Source organism: Anolis carolinensis, chromosome 5 (genome assembly GCF_035594765.1).
Source record: "Anolis carolinensis isolate JA03-04 chromosome 5, rAnoCar3.1.pri, whole genome shotgun sequence".
In the NCBI taxonomy this organism is placed as follows: domain Eukaryota; kingdom Metazoa; phylum Chordata; class Lepidosauria; order Squamata; family Dactyloidae; genus Anolis; species Anolis carolinensis.
In genome coordinates, this window is record NC_085845.1 from 43,191,840 (window position 1) to 43,213,469 (window position 21,630).

At 39.3% G+C, this 21,630-nt stretch overlaps 1 long non-coding RNA gene across 1 annotated transcript; it reads right to left on the minus strand.

Moving 5' to 3' along the window:
* Positions 1-4,899: 4,899 nt before the first annotated feature.
* Positions 4,900-21,372, minus strand: LOC134299539 (uncharacterized). The gene is made up of 4 exons (XR_010006758.1): positions 21,311-21,372; positions 7,711-7,869; positions 7,359-7,521; positions 4,900-5,217 (listed from the first exon to the last, which is right to left on the minus strand). It is a non-coding gene; the product is annotated as an uncharacterized LOC134299539 (long non-coding RNA).
* Positions 21,373-21,630: the final 258 nt, after the last annotated feature.

Here is a 21,630-nt window from a genome sequence, read left to right on the forward strand (position 1 = left end):
CCCTCCCTCCCTCTCTCTTTACACAAGCAGGGCCTGCTCTTGTAAAGCCTAGTGGTAGAGGGAGAAGAGCTTCCCCAAGCCTCCTCCTCCACCAGGTATAGCTTAGCTCTCGTAGGTTTTTTAAAATAACAAAAGGAAAAAATAACTAATTTCTCATCACTTCATATTTGATATGACCCAGACCCCTTAGGAATTGTTTAAAATTGTTTGTATGAATTTCATAAAGACAAACGAAGCAGGTTTTTTGAGTCGTGCACACCTTTATTGGTCATCTGTTGAAGTAATGAGGGAAAGTGGGACATACATTCAGACAGAAGGATCAGATTAATCAACATTCATGATCAACCCATTTAAGGTTGGGTTGCTGACCTGAAGGTTGTCAGTTCGAATCCGGGGAGAATGCAGATGAGCTCCCTCTGTCAGCTCCAGCTCCCCATGCAGGGACATGAAAGAAGCCTCCCTAAACATCAAACATCCGGGTGTCCCCTGGGCAACGTTCTTGCAGATGGCAAGTTCTCTCACACCAGAAGCAACTTGCAGTTTCTCAAGTCACTCCTGACATGAAGAAAAAATGGGTCAATCAGATCATCTTCACAGACTGTATATTTGTGAATATCGGATTGCATCCTGTTCAGTAATTATGATGTTGTAAGGACTTCTGGCATTTAAATTACACAGTAAGGCAGGCACACACACATACACACACATATCCATGGGGATATGCTCCTGGACAGACTACAGGTATCGGAAAATGTGGATACAATGGAATGTTGTTAAATTCCCTAACTTCTTATACCAGCATATCTTGGGAGATCAGCATGCAGAACCCAGAGATTTGTAGAAAGGTATTCTCTCTAGGAATGTGCTAGCTTCTTCAGGTCAACCCTGTGGTAACTTCTCAGGTAAGCATACCATAGAATCATCTGAAAGATCTAGCAAATTTTTAGAGAGACCATTTTCTGTGGGCATTGGTAAATGAAAGTGTGGATATTTACAGTTATTACATAATAGTAATGACCAAAATGGCTCCCAAAATCCTACCTTTGAAAACTTGCAACTTCCTACCAGCATGGCCATTTCTGAGGCTTTGAGAACATGAGTAACATGCCCAATCCTCTCCCAGTCACAAGGCATGGTGAACCAAGCAGCTATGAAAAGATCCTGATAGGATTCCATCTGAGTTTCTGCAGTAGTTGGAAAGATATGTATTCACTATCTCGCTCTCCAGCATCATGAAAATGGATGTGGATAAGGGTTGTTGTATGTCTTTCGGGCTGTGTGGCCATGTTCCAGAAGTATTCTCTCCTGACGTTTCGCCCACATCTATGGCAGGCATCCTCAGAGGTTGTGAGGTATGGATAAATTAAGTAAGGAAAGGAAAGAATATATATCTGTGTATAGTCCAAGGTGTGGCAAGAGTTCTTTGTCACTGGGAGCCAGCATTAATGTTTCAGTTAATCACCCTAATTGGCATTGGAAATGTTTTGTCCCTTGCCTGGGGGCATCCTTTGTTCAGTCAAGTCCTTATTGTGTTGGTTCCCATCTACTGTTTTGATTTTGGAGTTTTGTAATACTGGTAGTCAGATTTTGTTCATTTTCATGGTTTCTTCCTTTCTGTTGAAGTTGTCCACATGCTTGTGGATTTCAATGGCTTCTCTGTGTAGTCTGACATGATAGTTGTTAGAATGGTCCAGCATTTTTGTGTTCTCAAATAGTATTCTGTGTCCAGGCTGGTTCATCAAATGCTCTGCTATAGCTGATTTCTCTGGTTGAATTAGTCTGCAGTGCCTTTCATGTTCTTTGACTCTTGTTTGGGCGCTGCGTTTGGTGGTCCCTCTGTATACTTGTCCACAGCTGCATGGTATCTTGTTTGGGCAAGAGCTGCAAGGCCAAGAACAAGCCATGAGAGTCAAGACAAAGATCCACCCAGAGGAAAGGTGTTCTTACCATACATCAAGGGAACTACTGACCGCATAGGCAAATTGATGAAAAAGCACAACCTACAAACTATCTACAGACCCACAAAGAAAATCCAACAAATGCTACGGTCAGCGAAGGACAAGAGGGATCCTCTCTCCTCTGCAGGAGTCTACCGGATACCATGCAGCTGTGGACAAGTATACATACATACTAATGCCAATTAGGGTGATTAACTGAAACATTAATGCTGGCTCCCAGTGACAAAGAACTCTTGCCACACCTTGGACTATACACAGATATATATTCTTTCCTTTCCTTACTTAATTTATCCATACCTCACAACCTCTGAGGATGCCTGCCATAGATGTGGGCGAAATGTCAGGAGAGAATACTTCTGGAACATGGCCACACAGCCCGAAAGACATACAACAACCCTGTGATCCCGGCCATGAAAGCCTTCGACAACACGATGTGGATAAGACTTCAAAGATTGGATTTTGAAGTGTAGCACCAGAAGATACTGTAGTATGTCTCTGCAGTTATACCTCCTGATAGAGAATCTGCCACTATACTTATTTTATGTTGTGAAATGGGTAACCTCTAAAAATGTGATGAATGGGTTTGTTGAGATACATCAAATAAAATTTTGTTGTGATTTACATGATTCTCTACACAAGGCCACCAGTGAATAGGAAATCCTTAATATAAAGATGGGATGAGTTAGTACTAGGGAGCATGGTAAAATTCTAGGGGCTTGGTCAGATTCTTTGATAGCACTGCTGAGGCAAGACGTTTGGTAGGTTCATCAGTTGCAACCACTTAGAAAAACATTTGAAAAATGAACATCAGAGTAACTCTGGACATAAGTAAAAATCTAGAAATTACTAAAAGAATTTAATTTGTCTCTATGTTTTATCACATATATAAAAGTGTGGCCTATGGGCTGCATGTGAACAACCTCAATGCCATTTTTGTAGCCCCAAATCCCTTTTACACTCTTCCCCAAGACTGAAAATAATAATTTTGACACAATATGGTGTGTTGGAGTTGATACAGAAAATGGCCTTCCAGTCACCCCCTGGGCTCTCCCAGCCCTGGTAGAAACCTGGCAACATTTGAGAGAAGGCCCCTTCAATATATATTGGAGGCATTCAAGGCAGCAGAGCCTCCAAATTTCCCTGGAAAGCAGTGTAGCTCCAAACAATTGCCTGACTCTGATATAAAACACAATAATCTGTACTGATACAGAAGCGAAAGAAATCCAGAGCAGTTATGCAATACATTTTACTAGATCATGTATCCAACTCACTGGCCCAACATGCCATTTTATGTGGCTCTCCAGTTGCTGGAGTACAACTCCTGTGTTCCTCATCATTAGGTATCAGGACTAAAGCTGACGGGAGTTGAGCTACCATGACATCTGGAAGGCTGCAGTTTGTTATGTTTAGTCCGAATAGTGGGCTTTGAATTTAGAAACAAAGCTTGTGGACATGATGTCTAACTTTAAAATATCCTTTAACTTTTCCCCAAACTCAAAGCCACAAGTGCTGTACCGTTGCAATTACCATTATCCCCAGTCCACAAGGCAGATAATCAAAAGTTATGGGAGTTGTTTTTCAGTAACATCTGGGGACCCAAACTGGGTACAAACTAAAGAGCTACAACCACTATGGTAAAAACACTATAGGTGGCTCTCTGTATTCACAGATTCTTTGTCCATGGATTCAATTACCCTTTGAAAGCAACCATAAGGCTGATGTGGCCCTCAATGAAAACGAGTTTGAAGCTCTAAATAGAAAATGGAGGACAAGCCTTTCAAAATCAAGCAAAAAATTTAAAAAAATGAGAAGAGGAAGAGAAAGACCTAAAATCATGAAGTATGAAATGCAGGAAGAGTCACAGGTGTAGATCTCTTTCATGTGACAATGATGGTACCACTATAACTGGCATGGCTACAGAACATTGAATTTGTGGTTTGCTGAGGAATTTGAGCTTTCTGGCAAATAATTCTAAATGCAGCACAAAACTACACATTATAGGATTCCCTGGGATGAATCCATGGCAATTAAAGTGGTATTGAAGTAATTATGCAATGTGAATGACACCTTAAAGGAAATGGGCTGTACAGGTGTCACAGTATTGTCAGTTCAGTAGTGGCAATATATAATACAAGTGTTCATCATGACAATTCCAAATAAAGTGCTCCAGCATTCACAGACTGGTCTAGTTTTCAGGCAACATACTAAACTATTGAAGAAAATTTAAATGCAATGACTGAGTACACATTTCTACAACTATAAAGGAGAAATGAACTTACTAAAGGTGTTATTATAATCTAAAAGGTTGAATATTTTGTAGATGCAGTAGAAATGTACAGAACTATGACATATGTTATGATAGTTAAAAATTAAATTTAGAAAATAGCTATAGGTGCTACTTAGGCAACTAATGAATCAGAGAGTATTTTTATAACAGGTTCTTTCCTAGAATAATTCAGATGACAGAAAGTAAAATAATCTTGACAACATAAGTGTTATTACAGATCCATTGTCAAATCTAAAAAAAAAAAATCTGATTTCCAGCATTTCTTTTTCTTTTTTTTTAAGAACAGTATATTTAAATTTGGAAAGTTTATTAATTGGTTCATGAAGTGCACTTGGAGAGGACCAGGCGCAGAGCTTTTTCTGTTTCTGCCCCTGCCTTATGGAATGCCTTGCCGCCCTATATGAGAGCCATGCGTGAGTTGGGGCCTTTTACCCTAGCACTCAAGACATGGCTCTTTACTAGAGCTTTTAATCTATTTTAATATTTTTTAATCAATATTTGTATGTATGTATTTTTATCTTTTACAATTTTATCTTGTAAATCACCTAGAGCATCGTGGATGGAGGGCGATTAATAAGTAATTAAATGATGATGATGATGATGAAGACTATATGTTCCATAACTTTAAAAAGTTAATACTTAATATAGTTATTCATGCATAGATATTGTTTATTCAAGCATAGATTTTTTTTAATGGAAGCAATCACATATTCTAACAAGACTCATTTTCATTGTTCCAGCTCTAGCTGTTAGGGTGCAATTTTCTTCAGGATCCTCCTAGACTTTGGATTCAGTGCATTCAGAGCCAGCTGTGTTCCGCCACTGAAACATCCATCAGCTACTTCCGCCATAAGTACTGCCCACTGTAATTTTCCACCATGAGCTTTCTCTTGATAGAAGGGAACTAAAATATTTCTCAGATGAAGAGACTATTTCTGCAGTCAGAGAAATGCCTCCATTCAATTCTTAATCCTACACAGACAGGTGATCAGAATTTAGAAGTAATGAAATTTACACAGTGTTACTTATAATTATTCCTTTTCTCAATTAAATTTATTACTATTGTAACTTAATGAATAATTATAACTTTTTTCAAATAGAAAAGAGCTACTTTTGAAAATGGTAACCACTTCAAGATTTGGAATTCTAGCTATGAGTAAATGTTTCTTAAAAATCATTTTTCAAGCACTCTTGTTTAGTGATTAAAAATATTATCTAGGAAATTGAGTTTGAAAGGTACGTTTATAAGGGCTGTACGAGCAATGAAAAAATGTTTCAAAACTCATTACAAAATTAGGGGGCATCAATGCTTCATTTCTGAAGTGTTTCTAAAATATCATTAGTGAAAATGGCATTACTATAACAAGGCTCCTTTCTGCCTCATTTTTGCAGCTATTGGATTGAAACTTGCTACGATTATAGAATACATCTGTCACTGTTCACCCATCAAGTTTCAGAATGTTTTGCTTATCCACTGAGTTTTGGGGAAATTTCAATTTTTTTATAAACAACATTTTTTTGAAAACTACACGAGCTATCTCCTTGACTTTTTTATACAATGACGCAGGATAACAGGGGATCCTGCCCCCAATGTTCAGAAATATTCATAAATGATCTACATAAATCTACTAGGAATTTTTTGAAAGTTTTGACCAAAAAAAATTCTTTAAAAAGCCACAACATCTAATGTCTCTCATAGAGAGGCTATTGGACATTAAAAACTTGACTTAAATTGACTTATTGGACTAAAAAGAACAACGGCTACCCAATTAGAAAAATGGACTGGTCAAACCTGGAGAAATACCTCAACAAAGAACCGTAATGAAGATGATACATACTGGAAGATTGAAGACTGGAACTCAACCCCCCACCCCCACCCCTCATCTTGGTTAGGGATGCTTTCCCAGGGAGTCTGTTATTGTCCTCCCTCTCTTAACCCCTCCCAACTCCCCCCCCCCGGTACCTAAATCCCTCTCTTTTCCCCATTCATTTTGGATAACCAATTTCTATCCCCCATCTCCCCTCATCCTATCCTTCCCCCTATCCCTTTCCCCTTAGATTCTGCTACTCTTTTGTAATTAAAAAAACTCAATAAAAACTATTTTTAAAAAAAAAGAATGTCTCTCATATTAACCAATAGAACTTCCATTTAGGGATTTCTTCCCAACCCAGCACAGAGATTTACTTACTAGAAGTATCAGTCAGTCCTCCTCTTTGCTGATTCAACAATTTATTGGCTGGCTACTGCTACGGAGGGACAAATCTCTCCTCCATCCTGATTGGGGCTTTCTGATGCTGAGCAGAAATCTGTGAAATGTAGTTCAGGGCAGGCCTTTTGAATTCTCTGGCATACGTCTCCTCACCTTGTTAAACTACATTTCCCAGAATTCTGTGCTTTCTCAGTTTCTTTTCCGGCGAACTCCACTTTCTTTGTGCTACTTCCCTCTCCTAATGGTGAGAGGCCATTAATTTAAAGGTAAATGGCAGTCTTTTTGGCTTGGCTTTGCTTGCGCAAAGCAGAAAATAACTTTTCTGAGGTTTGCAAAATTCAAATGAAAAAGTATTGGGTAAGTTTCAATTTTGTGTCGGATATCACGTTGTAAGTATGAATTTAACAAATTTGACCCAACTTACAGTGACTAACAAAAATGTTGCAAAGCCCTAAAACATACACACACAATATTATTTTAATTCAAAATGAATAAAGTTAAAGAATTTGGTACACAATGTAGATAGCATTGAAAAAGGACAAAACTACCTAGAGTTAGCACAAAAATGAATGTTATGCATGAATATCAATGAAAAGTAAAGTACAGTTTGATGAGCTACTAGATGAGGTACTAGAGCTCACTGGCTGAAAATGCTACATGTTTCTCCCTCAACTGTGATTTCCAGATGTAAAACAGAAGTTAAAGCAGAAGCATGACCATATGAATGTGGTGTGACAGACAGCCTAGGTAATTCTGGACTTTGAAAACTCATACTGAATTAGAAGATTCTAGGGACCTCATCACAAAGGCCTATGGATTCATCACGCATCATGACAAATCCATGGGATCTCAGCAGGGGCCTTGGAGAACTTGTTGCTCCATGCCCTGCATTACCTGCCTTACCTTGACTCCCATCTGACAGGGGGAAGCATCGCCACCAGGCTTCCCCCCATTGCTCCTACAGTGCTCAGCTGGAAGTACATGTGTCGTGTAATGGGCTCCTTGCTGAAAAGGGAGAACAAGCAGCGTATGGCAAGTAAAGTAGCCTCTCTGATGATTCCTTGTACTGAAAAGAGAATATGCATTCATTTTTAGAAGAACAGATAAAAACTATAGCCATCTCAAACATCTCCAAAAACAACCCCCATATATAGAAAATGTATAAATTTAAATGAAGAGTTTATAGTAAATATTTATTACCCTATTGGGACCTAAAACAAGAGTATTTAAGTTGCAAACCCCAAATATCTCATACCATTGCAGTCCCACTATGTCATCTATGTGATCACTCTGGAGTGAGTGATTTGAGGACTGTGTTCTCAAGCAGAGCCCTGCAGTAGGCCAGCTGGAACTCATCAAACAGAGCCTCTATTCAATCTTTCTTCCACGCCAACGTTTCTCCAAGAGGCCCTATCTGGGAACAAAGCCAAACACGCTCTGATTTAATGAATTATACTACTAGCATTGGCAGCAGTCCTATATTATATTATTTTTATAACCCATTGAAAATCAGTGAAAGCCACCACATGTAAGCACTGATTCATGTGATCAGCCAAAATGCCAAGAATTCTCCATGTGATCTGCTGCTGTTATCACATGAACTGAGATAGCTTTATATGTATGAGTTTGCTATCCCATAGTATTATTTACCTCTATGTCACTACATAACTCTATGAATCACCTAATATGAATCACCCAATCATGTATAAATCCAGATTTTTTTTTGTTAAAAATCAACCCAAAAACCTGTTTTGACTTATCCACAGCTGGTGGCTCTCTGAGACATCATTGTTTTGTTCCTCTCTCAGCAGAATGACCCTTGAGCTACCCATGGCTCATGTAAAATCCATATTTTGGGCCCCACAACCTGCCCTCAACTTATACACTACATGAAGTCAACATATATGGTGATGGGTTTATAAGAACGTTTGATTGTTGCAGGTTATGACATGAAATGAAAGGAACCTTGGTCATGCTGAGAATAATATAAATTGATCCTAGCAGAGTGATTCAGATTTCCACATCTTAACTGTGAAAAAAGATCCTATGCTACAACAACACACTTTTTAAGACAATGGGACTAAATGGACATCTCTGGTCTATTTACATCTCCCTGAAATGATTATGCCTATCTCACAAATGTTGCTATGCTTATAATTATTGTTGGGTCTGCCTTTCGCTCCATTCAAAATATCTGTTCCTGAGCAATGTTTTTATATATGGAGATAGAGCAAGTGCACAGTTTGGAAAATGAAGACAAATGTGTATCATGACAAGCTGAAGCTATCTGATAAAGCTGAACAATGGTAGGATGATGCCCTGGGACCCAGTATATAATCTTTCCACAGCTCAGTTTTCAAGCTTTAATGGACACCCATTTGTAATATCAAACCAAAGGCCATAATACAGCATTTCTCAAACTGTGCTCCTTCAGGTGTTTTTGACTTCAGCTCCCAGAAACCCTAGTCAGTTTGCCAGCTATTAGGAATTGTAGGAGCTGAAGTCAACAACATCTGGAGGAGCACCATTTGAGAAAATATGCCATAAAACAGTGTTTCTCAACCTGTGGGTCCCAGCTGTTAGGATTTCTGAGAGTTGAAGGCCAAAATATCTGGGGACCCACAGGTTCAGAAGAACCGCTGTCAAAAAAAATCCAGCTGCAATTCAGAGTATTCTGTGCTGGAGCTGTTCCATATTCATCCCTTCGGAGAGTAACTATTACACACTTCTTTTGTTACTCCCCCCAACATCTATCCTCTAGATTGTTTTTCTATCTTATGTCCCTGTTCCCCGTGGTTTTATTCTTATCCTTTTCTCACCCCAAGTTTTAACTAAGTGTCTCATGCGGCCTGCCCTGTTATATTGTGTTTTTTTTTATTCTGTGTTGCACTGTACATGATCATTTATTGTATTGTTTAATTGTATTATGATATGTTGTTTTTATATTTTGCTATATTGTACTGTTCTGGGCATGGCCCCATGTAAGCCGCCCCGAGTCCCCGTTGGGGAGATGGTGGCGAGGTATAAATAAAGTATTATTATTATTATTATTATTATTATTATTATTATTATTATTATTCAGTTGTCACACCTTGCAATATATCAAACTGAAATTCAGATCAGTATTGTTGGGTTGTTGTTGTTTTTTTTGCTCAGCAGTCATTAACACCATCCCATCAGCCTGCATTATTGCAACTCTCTCCCTCACCATTAGATCAATTTCCATTGAAAAATATTGTGACAGGGGACAAGCCAAGTGCATGCCCAGCATGGCCAAGGAGGAGGAGGAGATGGGGCAGAGAAAGAAAGCAAAGGTGTAGAAAGAAGGCCAAGAAAAAGGGGAGAGGAAGAGTCTCTTCTCACTCAACTTTTCTCCAGGAAAAGCAGATTCTTGACTCCCTCCTTCTCTGCCCAGGCAGAAGAAAACCAGACCTTGCTCAGCAACCACCCTTTGTCCCTTCGTTATACCTTTCTTGCTTGTCTATCTTCCCAATGCCTTCCCAGCCAAGCTGCTTTACCAAAAGAGCCCTGCAACTGAAATTGCTTGCTCTAAGGACAGAATAAGGTGCCTAGCTATGTGATTGACAGTGGGGTGATAGTCCAATTGTCTCTCTCACTGTTGGTTGCATGGCTGGTCACTTTGTTTTGACCTCAGAGTAAGTGACTTTGCCAGTATGGCTCTGTGAGGGAGATGCTTGCCTGATCTACCTACTCACTGTTGATCTTATGACTGGGCTCGACTGGGGAGTGTGTGACTGCCCCAGTGCTATTTATTATTATTAACAAAATAACAAATGGATTAACTAATGTTAAACATACACATGCACACCAGCATGTCGTGATGAACTTACCAATCTTTCATTCTCCCCACCCCATGCCATCAAGGGATCCATTTGGACATACACAGTTTTCATGGAAACGAAAAGCGGGGTTTGAAAATTTGCATCAAAGCCCAAAACAAGCATTTTCTACTATTAACACAGTTGTATGCTTTGTGTTCTACAGCACCAGAACAGGGGGTTGGGTAAGGATTTATTTTTATTTGTTGTGCCAAGGTATGCCATAATTTTGTGTAGACTTAGAGTTCTTAGTGTCATTAAGGTTGAAGCTTATGCACTTTTCCAAGGAATTAGGTCTCATGGGACATAACATAAGTTACTTCTGAGTAGCTAGGGCTTTTATATTTTCAGCACAACTAATTGCAGCTTAATAGTTAAAAGTTCAGCTAAGTTGAAAATAGAAAATAAACTGCACAAAACAAGATAAAACCAAGAGCAGCAAATCTATTTTAATGTGACCACCAAAAACATTCCTTTTGATATTCTCTTTATGCAATCAAGTATAAAAAAGCCACAAAATTCCTTCCACAGCTCTTCTTAATCTGGCTCTCATTATCTGCACCTGCCAAAATCCGTCACTCATCTGACCAAATGCAAACCTTTAAGCTAAGCAAATAAGTGCAGGACAGATGTTCAACCTTAGTATTTCTTTGCTCTGTTTAGTTTTAATTCTCCAAATTCCAGCTTTAATAGCTTATTTCAGTGCAAAGAATTCTGTGTTTACTTGTTCATGTGCAGGTTTACATTCAAATTATGAATTAATTTTGAAATTGAAATGGTGTCTCTAGTATAATACCTACATAAATATCCAGTGAGGTTCCTTTTTTCCCTTCATAAATCTATACAGATAATATAGTTTGGTTAAAATGAAGTACCATTATACATGCATTCCCTGTTATCATTTTTGCTTGGATTGACAGTTCTAGAATGGAGCTAAATTTGTAATTACAAAATAAGTGAGACTATATGCGAACAATGTATATAAATTAAATCTATGTAGTAAAATTGTTTTTAATGAAATAACATACAACAAAAAGTATCCAAATACTAAAGTAATCACTTATTTCTTCCCGTCATCTTATTATAGTCACAATTCTATCATTTTGGGAAAGTGCTGTTTTTTCATGAAGTTCAATTAACATAATATCACCAAGTCCACTCAGCTACACCCTGTAGTAGTTTCAGCACCTGGATACTAATGCATTGCTGCAAATAGGAAATGGGTGGATAAAAAGGAGTTTGCTTCCCATAAACCTTTCTGATATCATTCACTGTTTCAGTTTCAAAAAGATGGGGGGAAATCTAGTGACAACTTCACTTAGAAGTTAAAGGAAGATATTGCTAGTGGGGAAAAATAGAAAAGCAATAAGAAAATGCACAGTTGTTGAGAAAGCCTGGATGCCATAATGAATTGCTTAAAGGAAATCTATAACAACAGACTTAAAACTGGTCCTAATATGGAACAGGATGCTATCTGAAACTTGTATTGAATGGCTGCCTTGTCTGGAGCAATGCTGATTAAAATAAAAGGATCTTAGACATCTTTCATTTGTTAAGACTTTTCCACACTAAACTTTTCCAAGGTTAGGTAAAGGTTTTCCCCTGACATTAAATCTAGTCATGTCCAACTCTGGGTGTTGGTGCTCATATCCATTTCTAAGCCGAAGAGCCAGCATTGTCCATAAACACCTCCAAGGTCATGTGGCCGGCATGACTGCATGGAGCTTGATTACCTTCCCACCAAGGCGGTACCTATTTATCTACTCACATGTTCATGTTTTCAAACTGCTAGTTTGGCAGACGCTGGGGCTAACAGTGGGAGCTCACCCCTCTCCCCAGATTCGAACCACCAACCTTTTGGTCAGCAAGTTCAGCAGTTCAGCGGTTTAATCTGCTTCATCACTGGGGGCTCCAACCTCTCAAAAATGTTTTTTCAGATTCTAGATAGCACCAGCCATAATTTGCTACATATTTTCATTCTACTCAACCTGCAATGATCATCTCGGCTCGTGGCTTCCATGTCAATGAAGAAATGAAGATTTTAATGGAAATAAAACAGAGCCAACCAAGATGCTAAGTTCTAGGCCCTGAATAAATCCTTTCAACTAAAATCCAGAATTGTTTCAATGCCACACTATCATGAAAACCACTATTTTAGCTCTGATAATAATGAAATCTGAAATGCTACCACTCATGTCAATGAATTTCAATTTTATTTTATCAAAGAGATATTGCTGTTCTCCCTTTGGACTCCATTTTCTATATGCTCCCTCATCCTCCAGCAAAATACTAGGATTTATGACATAGATACATTGGAACCAGCAAAGTTTTACCTACTGATACTTCATGAAGAATAAGAACAAAGCAGCCTTTTATGAGAAACCACATGGAAGTCCAGCATCCTCTTAGTGTAAATTAGATTTTATGATAATTGCTGGAATTATCATAAAATAAGCACAAAATTCATAAGGAAAAACAAGGTAAATGGGAAGTTACTCTTCGTTCTATGATAATGTATCATTTTACTTGATGGACTGACAGATAACATGGCAAGCTTAAATACCCAGAATGCATCAAATCCCATCTGAGTTTGAAAGCTAAGCAGGGTCAAATCTGCCAGGGAACACCAAGCACTGTAGGCTATATGTCAAGAAAGGTGATGGCAAACCAAGCTCTTACTATTCCTTTCCTAAGAAAAAACTGTGACATTCATGGGGTCACCTTATATCAGTGGTTCTCAACCTGTGGGTGCCCAGATGTTTTGGCCTTCAACTCCCAAAAATCATAACAGCTGGTAAACTGGCTGGGATTTCTGGGAGTTGTAGGCCAAAACACCTGGGTACCCACTGCCTTATATCAATTGGTGAATTAAAGATGCGTACACGAGTCAATCTGGTATAGTGATTTGAATCACCATTCATCTATGTAAACCCACTGGTGACCTTGGGGGAGTTACACTCTCAACCTCAGAGGAAGGCTAAAGAAAGGCCATTTTGAACAAACCTTGCCAATAACCCCCTGTGATAAGTTCACCTTAATTCATCTTATAAGTCATAAGCAACATGAAGGCACACAATAACATGCTACCCATAGTAAAAAGGAAATCTTTTTGAGTCCATATTATTTTCAGTTGGTAAGATATTATATCTGATTAAACAGACAGCTCAAGAACAAAATCCAGCACTCACTTGACCAATCAAGTTTGAAGAGTAGTAATAAAACAACATTTTACAAACATAATGATTGTACAGACATCAAAATCTGTAGAAAGTTTGCTGTATCGTGACATGGGGTAGAAATGTGACTATACTTGTCATGTATAACTTGCAGCAAGAGCAAGCCTCAGCTAAAACAGATTACATTTGACTTCCAAGGACAGAGCTTGAGTTTATTTGAAAGGATAGCATCAGACCATTTCTTCACAGCTGAGTTGACATATGCTACTTTAAGGTGATATCCCACATCCTACATATTAGTCAGTGCCAAGCGGCAGATTCATCTTCTTGCTCTCCTTCAGAGAGCTGACGCAGGCATTGCAGAAACGACTGATACAACCCATCCCTTTCAAGTTGATTAAAGGACCTGGAAGGGCAAAAATTAGGGCAAGAGAACAGCCCACACATGAGTGGGCCAGTTAATTGCTACTCAGACAAGTAATTGCACAGCTCGTGCTAGGTACTAATTTTTACCGTCAAAAAGATGGTGACTCACATCCTATTCTTCCAGGACTTATTTAGCAGTGGGTAGATTCACAGAGTATCTGTAGAAAAAGTTTTTATATGTATCATACAGAAGGAGAATTGAATAAATTATTTAAATACCCACAGGTAGTTTATGAATGCTGTGAGTTAATGACTGCTCAGAACAGAGAAGATGGGGGAGAGAGAAAGCTATCGGCAAAGCCTGCCCTTCATCGCTTGTAAAATGTCTGTTCAAAAATATTCACTGAATGCTCCAATTATTCTTCTAGAAGTTCATTGTAAATTATATATATACCACTGTTGTTTCAGCTGTTGAAATTGTTGCTTTTAAAGTTTTTATTGACTATGGGGAGGCATAACCAAAGTAAGATCAAGGCATGACAGAATTTTTCATTTGTTTAATTGCTATTTTTTTCATTCCCACCACCCTCCAAAGCTCTCAAGGCAACATTTATTTCCTATGTTGTAAAATCATTTGTCCATTTATTTATTGCGCTTGTAATACACCTTTCCTCTAATGAGGTCAAAGTGGCATTATGACAGGCCTGCACAACCTGTGGCCCTCCAGGTGTTTTGGACTTCAGCTCCCAGAACTCCTGACCTTTGCACAAGCTGGTTGCTAGAGTTTCTGGGAGTTGCAGTCCGAAACACCTGGAGGGCCACAGGTTGTGCAGGCCTGTATTATGGTCTTCTCCTGACTTTATCTTCACAACAATACTATGAGGTTGGTAATAAAACATAACTGACCCAAGGCATTCACTGAGTTTCACTGGGGCATTAAACTTGGATCACTGAAGTTCCACTTCAGCACTCTAAACAATAAACCATTCTAACCACAGCAATGGAGTTCAATCAGTTTGGCTCTCCTAATATCCCTTTGAAGTTGGTCAGAATAAGTGAGAGAGAATGATTGACTCATAGTCACCCAGTGATTTTATTGTCAGAGTGCCAATTTGAAATAAGATGTCTGAAATGCTAATTCAGTGCTAATGGTGTGGCCAAATAGAATCATAGAATCATAGAATAGTAGAGTTGGAAGTGACCTCATGGACCATCTGGTCCAACCCCCCTGCAAAAGGAGGAAATTGCATTCAAAGCACCCCCGACAGATGACCATCCAGCCTCTGTTTAAAAGCCTCCAAAGAAGGAGCCTCCACCACAGTCCGGGGGAGAGAGTTCCACTGCCGAACAGCCCTCACTGTGAGGAAGTTCTTCCTGATGTTCAGGTGGAATCTCCTTTCCTGTAGTTTGAAGCCATTGTTCCACGTCCTAGTCTGCAGGGCAGCAGAAAACAAGCTTGCTCCCTCCTCCCTATGACTTCCCCTCACATATTTGTACATGGCTATCATGTCTCCTCTTAGCCTTCTCTTCTGCAGGCTAAACATGCCCAGCTCTTTAAGCCTCTCCTCATAGGGCTTGTTCTCCAGACCTTTGATCATTTTAGTTGCTCTCCTCTGGACACATTCCAGCTTGTCAACATCTCCCTTCAACTGCGGTGCCCAGAATTGGACGCAGTATTCCAGGTGTGGTCTGACCAAGGCAGAATAGAGGGGGAGCATAACTTCCCTGGATCTAGACGCTATACCCCTATTGATGCAGGCCAAAATCCCATCGGCATTCTTAGCAGCCGCATCACATTGCTGGCTCATGTTTAACTTGTTGTCCACGAGGACTCCAAGATCTTTTTCACATGTACTGCTGTCTAGCCAGGCATATTTAGTCCAGCTCCTATTTCTGGACTCACGTTATATGATATAGTAGTGTGCAAGCCAAGAAATAGGACATGGACACTAGTATTTATGTTAAACATTGACCACAACATTATTACATCAATTAGGCAGAAAATCCATTGCAAAAAAGGCAGGCTTTCTGGTTACCAGGTCTCAACATCATAATATACCATAGCTGAGCCACATGACATGGGACACATCTACACAGATCAAGTAAAACTGTTGGAAGGCAGTTTGACAATTTAGTGTTTAGATGATTATGATAATATTGATGAGGATGAAGATGATGATAATACATTTATTTGTTATGTGCCTCTCCTTGCAGCTTGAGGCATGGCATATCATGAATGTGCACAGCAACTTGCATTATGGGCTTTAAACCCAGGATAAGCAAAGTTAGGGGATACTCTGAAATAGACCCTGTAGTGTGCATCAGACCACCTAAATGTAAATCACATCGCATGGTGAAAACCATTAAGGGATGGGTGCTATGCAATCCATACATGCACATTGCAGCAGGGGAGGTATAACAGATTAGCCTACCCTCTAGGGCTCTAATCTTGAATCCAAAGGCATAGCTGAAGCCAGAGGAGAGGGGCAATCCAGCAGCCAATTCAGGAAGGGCAATCTGATTGGCAGATGTAAATGAAGTGTTTGCCCAGTAACAGAATGTAGGTGACAGTTGGAGAGTTGGAGTTTTGGAAATTAGAGTTCTAGGGGTGTGGATATATATAATATCTTGTTTTCCCCAAAAATACTGCCTCAAGTGTATCTTTCCTCAGTGCCATAAAACACCTAATAAATCTAGAAGAGTACATCTGAGGTACAAGAAAGAGCATCTATACCTCTATATACACACACACACATATATATATAATTGGTGGGATACCAAAAAGGGTCCCCGTTATAAATTGGTGGCAGCATTAACCCGGGGAGAGGCAGCGGGTTCGAATTATCTTCCCCCCATACAGGAAGAGAGTGACCCGCTATAAAAAAAAAACCTCTTCCTCTCCATCATAGGAGGTGAAAGAAAAAACAATTCCTCCATGGCCATGAAGCCACAGATCCTGGAAGCAGTTTGATGCCAGTCTCTGTAGTGCATCTAAGGCCTCGAACTGGTTCCATATGCAATCATCTGCACAGTGAAATTGTTTCCTTATATACCAGTCTTTACCAACCTAAGTGATCAGTGTCGAATAATCACTGTTGAATAATGTCCATTTTTAGCCATTCTGTCTGCAGGATTTTGGAAGTTGTCCCAAAATGTAAATGTCCCAAGCTCTGTAATTCTTCCAAGGTGCATAATCTTTTTCTCATCATCCTCATATAACTTTTTACCTGGATCCAAAATCCTAATATTTTAGAAGAGAGGTGATCAACTGAGATGAGACAAAAAAAATTGGACTTGCAAGCCTCTAAGGGCTGGATAGATGGCCAAACATGTCTCTAAACAACAGTGGCTGGAAGGTACACTTCTGGTTTTGAAAAATTGTGTTGTTTGTTTTGGGTAAGTTTGTCTTTGTGTTTTATTAAACAGTGCACAGTGCCTTTTAAGCTATTTAAACAGGCTTTCAGAACCTATAATTTATTCTCTCTTCTTTTGAAGAATAAAAGGATGGGCCAGGGAGTAGGAAGGATAAGGGCCAAAACAAAAATGGATAGAGGGTGTCCTCTGCATCCCCAGGGCTCCACTCTGCCCATCTCTGGTTTAGAATGAGCTACATAGATCCTCATTTCTACTTGAAAGATTTTGAGATATCGTATTTTACATGTGGAATAATATTAATAATATTTGGAATGTTTGGACAGATTTTTTTTTTGCTCAAAGAGTTGCATTAATCTGGGCATCCACACCTGCAAAGAGAAAATAAACTAACAGTGTAGATAATTCACATCAGAAACAGCCCGTAGCCAAGTGACTTTGCTCTAATTCAGACACAGAGCTTTCAAAAAGAATTAAATCAGCAACATTTGATAATCACATCTGCCTACAGGGCAGACAGGCTACTCAGGTGTGCATGTGCATTTGTTTCCCACTTTTCAGATATTTGGAAATCTATTTCATTTAAATGTATTCATTCTTAAACTTCTTTTGGCTAAATGAGAAAGATCCAAGTCAAGATCAACATATTCTGACCACCTGCTCTGAGCTGTCTAGCCATAGTCCTTCTGGCCAAAATTAACACATTCCTCTCTGCATTTGGCAGGAAGCCTATGCTTGAGATTCTAAAGCCATTCTATGGGGATTTTTGTTCAACATCAAACTAAACTAAAAGGCATTATGACACATAGTTGAGACACTGTTTACCCTCTGGCACCTGAGTCACCATTCTGTCTTTTTCATTTTCAACTAAGCTTTCGGAAGCCCCAAAGAATTTGGGTAGTTGATGTTTGTGGGCAAAGTTAGGCATGACGGAAGCAGCAGACCTCTTTGTGTAAAGTGAGATCTGCCCCAGTTACATATAAAGCAGGCTGTAAATGATGGATCTGATTCTGAGAGTAGTAGAGGGATGTAGCACAGGGCAGCAGAACTCTCCTTGGCACCCATTATTTCGCTTTCGGACTCCTTTTTCAATTCCTTCCAACCCTAAGCAATTTCCTCTTGCTTTTGTTATGTTTGTTCTGTGGGAAGGGGATTCATCCATTCTGTTTCAGTAACAAATGTTGTATCAGAGACCTAACAAATGTTGTGACTGAAATAAAAATAAACAACCAGCTAAGAAAGAGGTATACAACTATGGAGGGGTCAGGGGGCATTTACCATGGGCCCCTGTCCATATGGGTTACATGCTCATTCCCAGAGTAGTTGGATGTGATGCAACATTACTTCCAGTTCTAGGAATCATCAAGAATGTGATCAAATCGCTGAACAAAGTTGGGGATAGTGGAGTAGGGATAATGGGAATCTGTCAAATTAACAGCTTTCTATGGCTGTTTAAGAAATTTTTAGATTTTGGGGGCATTTATTGGTTCCTCAAGAGAAGACACAGTTTGTTAAAGCGCTGAGCTGCTGAACTTGCGGACCTAAAGGTCCCAGGTTCAAATCCCGGGAGCGGAATGAGCACCCGCTGTTAGCCCCAGCTCCTGCCAACCTAGAAGTTTAAAAACATACAAATGTGAGTAGATTAATAGGTACTGCTCTGGCGGGAAGGTAACGGCGCTCCATGTAGTCATGCCGGCCACATGACCTGGAGATGTCTATGGACAACGCCAGCTCTTCGGCTTAGAAATGGAGATGAACACCAACCCCCAGAGTTGGTCACGACTGAACTTAACGTCAGGGGAAACCTTTACCTTTTTACAAGAGAAGGAGCAAAAAAAAACCCAGATAATTGAAGAGGGGAAATCCTATTAGTTTCCCTTTTCAGCCACTTCCTTCCCTAAAAGATGGAGTGATCTTCTGAAGTGGAGTCATTTCAATGTAGTCATCACAAAGTACAGGGAAGGGAATCGGAAACTTTCCTTCTTAGTGCTTCTTTAATTATAAAAACTAGGCATGCTTCCTCAGATGTAAGGCTCTTTGTTTGCAGAAAATCTGCAAAAGATTGCATACTACTAATAAGGTAAATCATATTGCATTCATTTGGATTAACCCGCAAGTAGAATTAACCCCTTAGTTAATTTAGCCAGGCACAGACTAGAGCTAGTCCTGTTAGATAAACCCTTACATTACATATCTGCCAAATATAATCTGCAGCTGTTGAAACATTTTCACAGATTTCATGGTGAATCAGTAATTCTCTAAATATTTTGTGTCTATTGACTCAAGAGCCAATGGTGAGCCACAGAGGACATCCTATCTAGTTTCCCTTATCACTCTTGTTTTTTCTAGAATAACTGATTTGGGTCCTCTTAAGTGTCCAATGATGATAAATCAGTCTTCCTACTCTGAGTCCCTTTCACACTACACAGTTAAAGTACTATGATTTAATTTTACCTGACAGGAGCATGTCCTATGGAATCTTGGGATTGTGTAGTTTTGTAAGTCAGTAGAACTCTTTGGCTGAGAATTATAAGCACCCTTTCCTTTATAAGCTCCTGGGCATTTCCTACCTGTTTAAAGATTTGAAAATTTGTCACTCTGCTTAACCTACTTCTTTAGGCCAGAGGTTAAAAACTGGAGGATTCCATAAGATATTGCCATAGCCATTAAAGTATAATTGTGTAGCGTGAAAGAGCCCTTGGCCTAAAGAAGTACATTAAGCAGACTGACCAAATTGTAAAATCTATAAACAGGTAGAGAATGCCCAAGAGCAGGTTCAAGTGACAACGGCAGCTGGGGAGAAACAGTAACCCTTCTATATATTCATGGACTACAAATCTCATCTGTCGTTATTGGCTGTTTTCAGTCAAGCTGATGGGAGTTGCAGTCCAACAGCACATGAAGGAATGCAGTTTACCCTCCCCTTCTTTACGTTAAAACACCTACTGAGCAGCATTTGAAGGTTCGTGAAATAAGGCACAAAGTAACATATTCCTTCTCTCGTGACAACAAAATTAAGCAGTATTAAATTGAGCTCTTTATGTGAAAACAAGCTGAAAAAATTAGGTTCCTGTATTCTTTGATCAGATCAAAAAAGGCCACTGTACTAGCAAAGCTAATGAAAGTATTTTCTTGGGTTATTACAAATGTTAGAAAATTTGTCTGATTATCCATTTTATTTCTCAGCTTAATTTGGTCATGGGGTTGAAAATGACTTCCAAACAGAACTGGTTTAAAATTGCTCCATAACTATAGAAAATTATTGCATAAAAGAAAGTATTTCTACAATGATCCTAGTCCCTCATTTAGCTTTTCCTTGTCTCCTCCTTCTGTGTGAACATGTATTGGGCATGGAAAAGGTGGCACATCACCAAATGTGTTCTGATACTTGGTGCAAAATAATGCAATGATTTTATGGCCCACCCAGAGGTCCTCCTAAGGTCCCACACACCATCAAAGTGTAAAGAGTATTGAAATGTGTGTTTGTGTATGTGTGCCTTCAAGTCATTTATTGACATGGCAACCCCATGGATTTCATAGGGTTTCCTTATCAGAGTTTTTACGTTCTATCATTTCTTAAATGACAACAAGCATTAAGAGTCAAACCACCTAGCTAGCTTTGAGGAATCTACAGCCAGGGTGGAGTAGCTGTAAGTGTACTAAAGAAGCACAAGCTTCTCTGATGATGTTGATATGGTTGGTGATGTTGTTGTTGTGTGCTGCTGGAGATGAAACCGCAAAGAAATTGAAGGATTGGTGAAGAAAACCAGAGAGAGCCTTTTGCCAAGAAGAAGGTGTGGACTAACTGAGAGTATCGGGAAAAAGAGCTGGATCTTCTGCTATAACGTATGTAAATACTTCAGTATGAATATTTCTACTAACAAGACAAATTGTATTTGTCTGCTCCTTAATTGGAGTGGGAGTGCTTCCGCTATAAAAGGGGATTGTTTTGTTGCTACACACAGAACCCCAAAAATTTTGCTATAACATTCTTTAGGCATGGAATATTCAGAAGCTGATTTACAAGTTCCTTCCTCTGCAGTATAGCTCACAGCACAGCATTCATTGACAGTCTCCCATCCAAGTATTAACCAAAACTGACCTTTCTTAGTTTTCAAAATCCTTCTCTCCCCCAACTGCTACATGGCTGTATTTGGAGGAGAGTTGCGGGGGGGACACTACATTTTAACCCTCCAAGGTGATGAAATGTCATACAAAGACAATTGTGACAACAACATTCAAGATCTCACAATGCACCTGGCACAGCTCAGATATAATTTGGCAATATGTGGGCAATTCATTTTTTTAATGCTGGTAAAATAGCATGGAGTGTTGCTAGTAGCACATAAGCAGTTTGTCTTTTCTTTCCTTTTAGTTTGTGAGATGGCATTGTCAGGACAGAACGAACAAAAAATCAAGGCT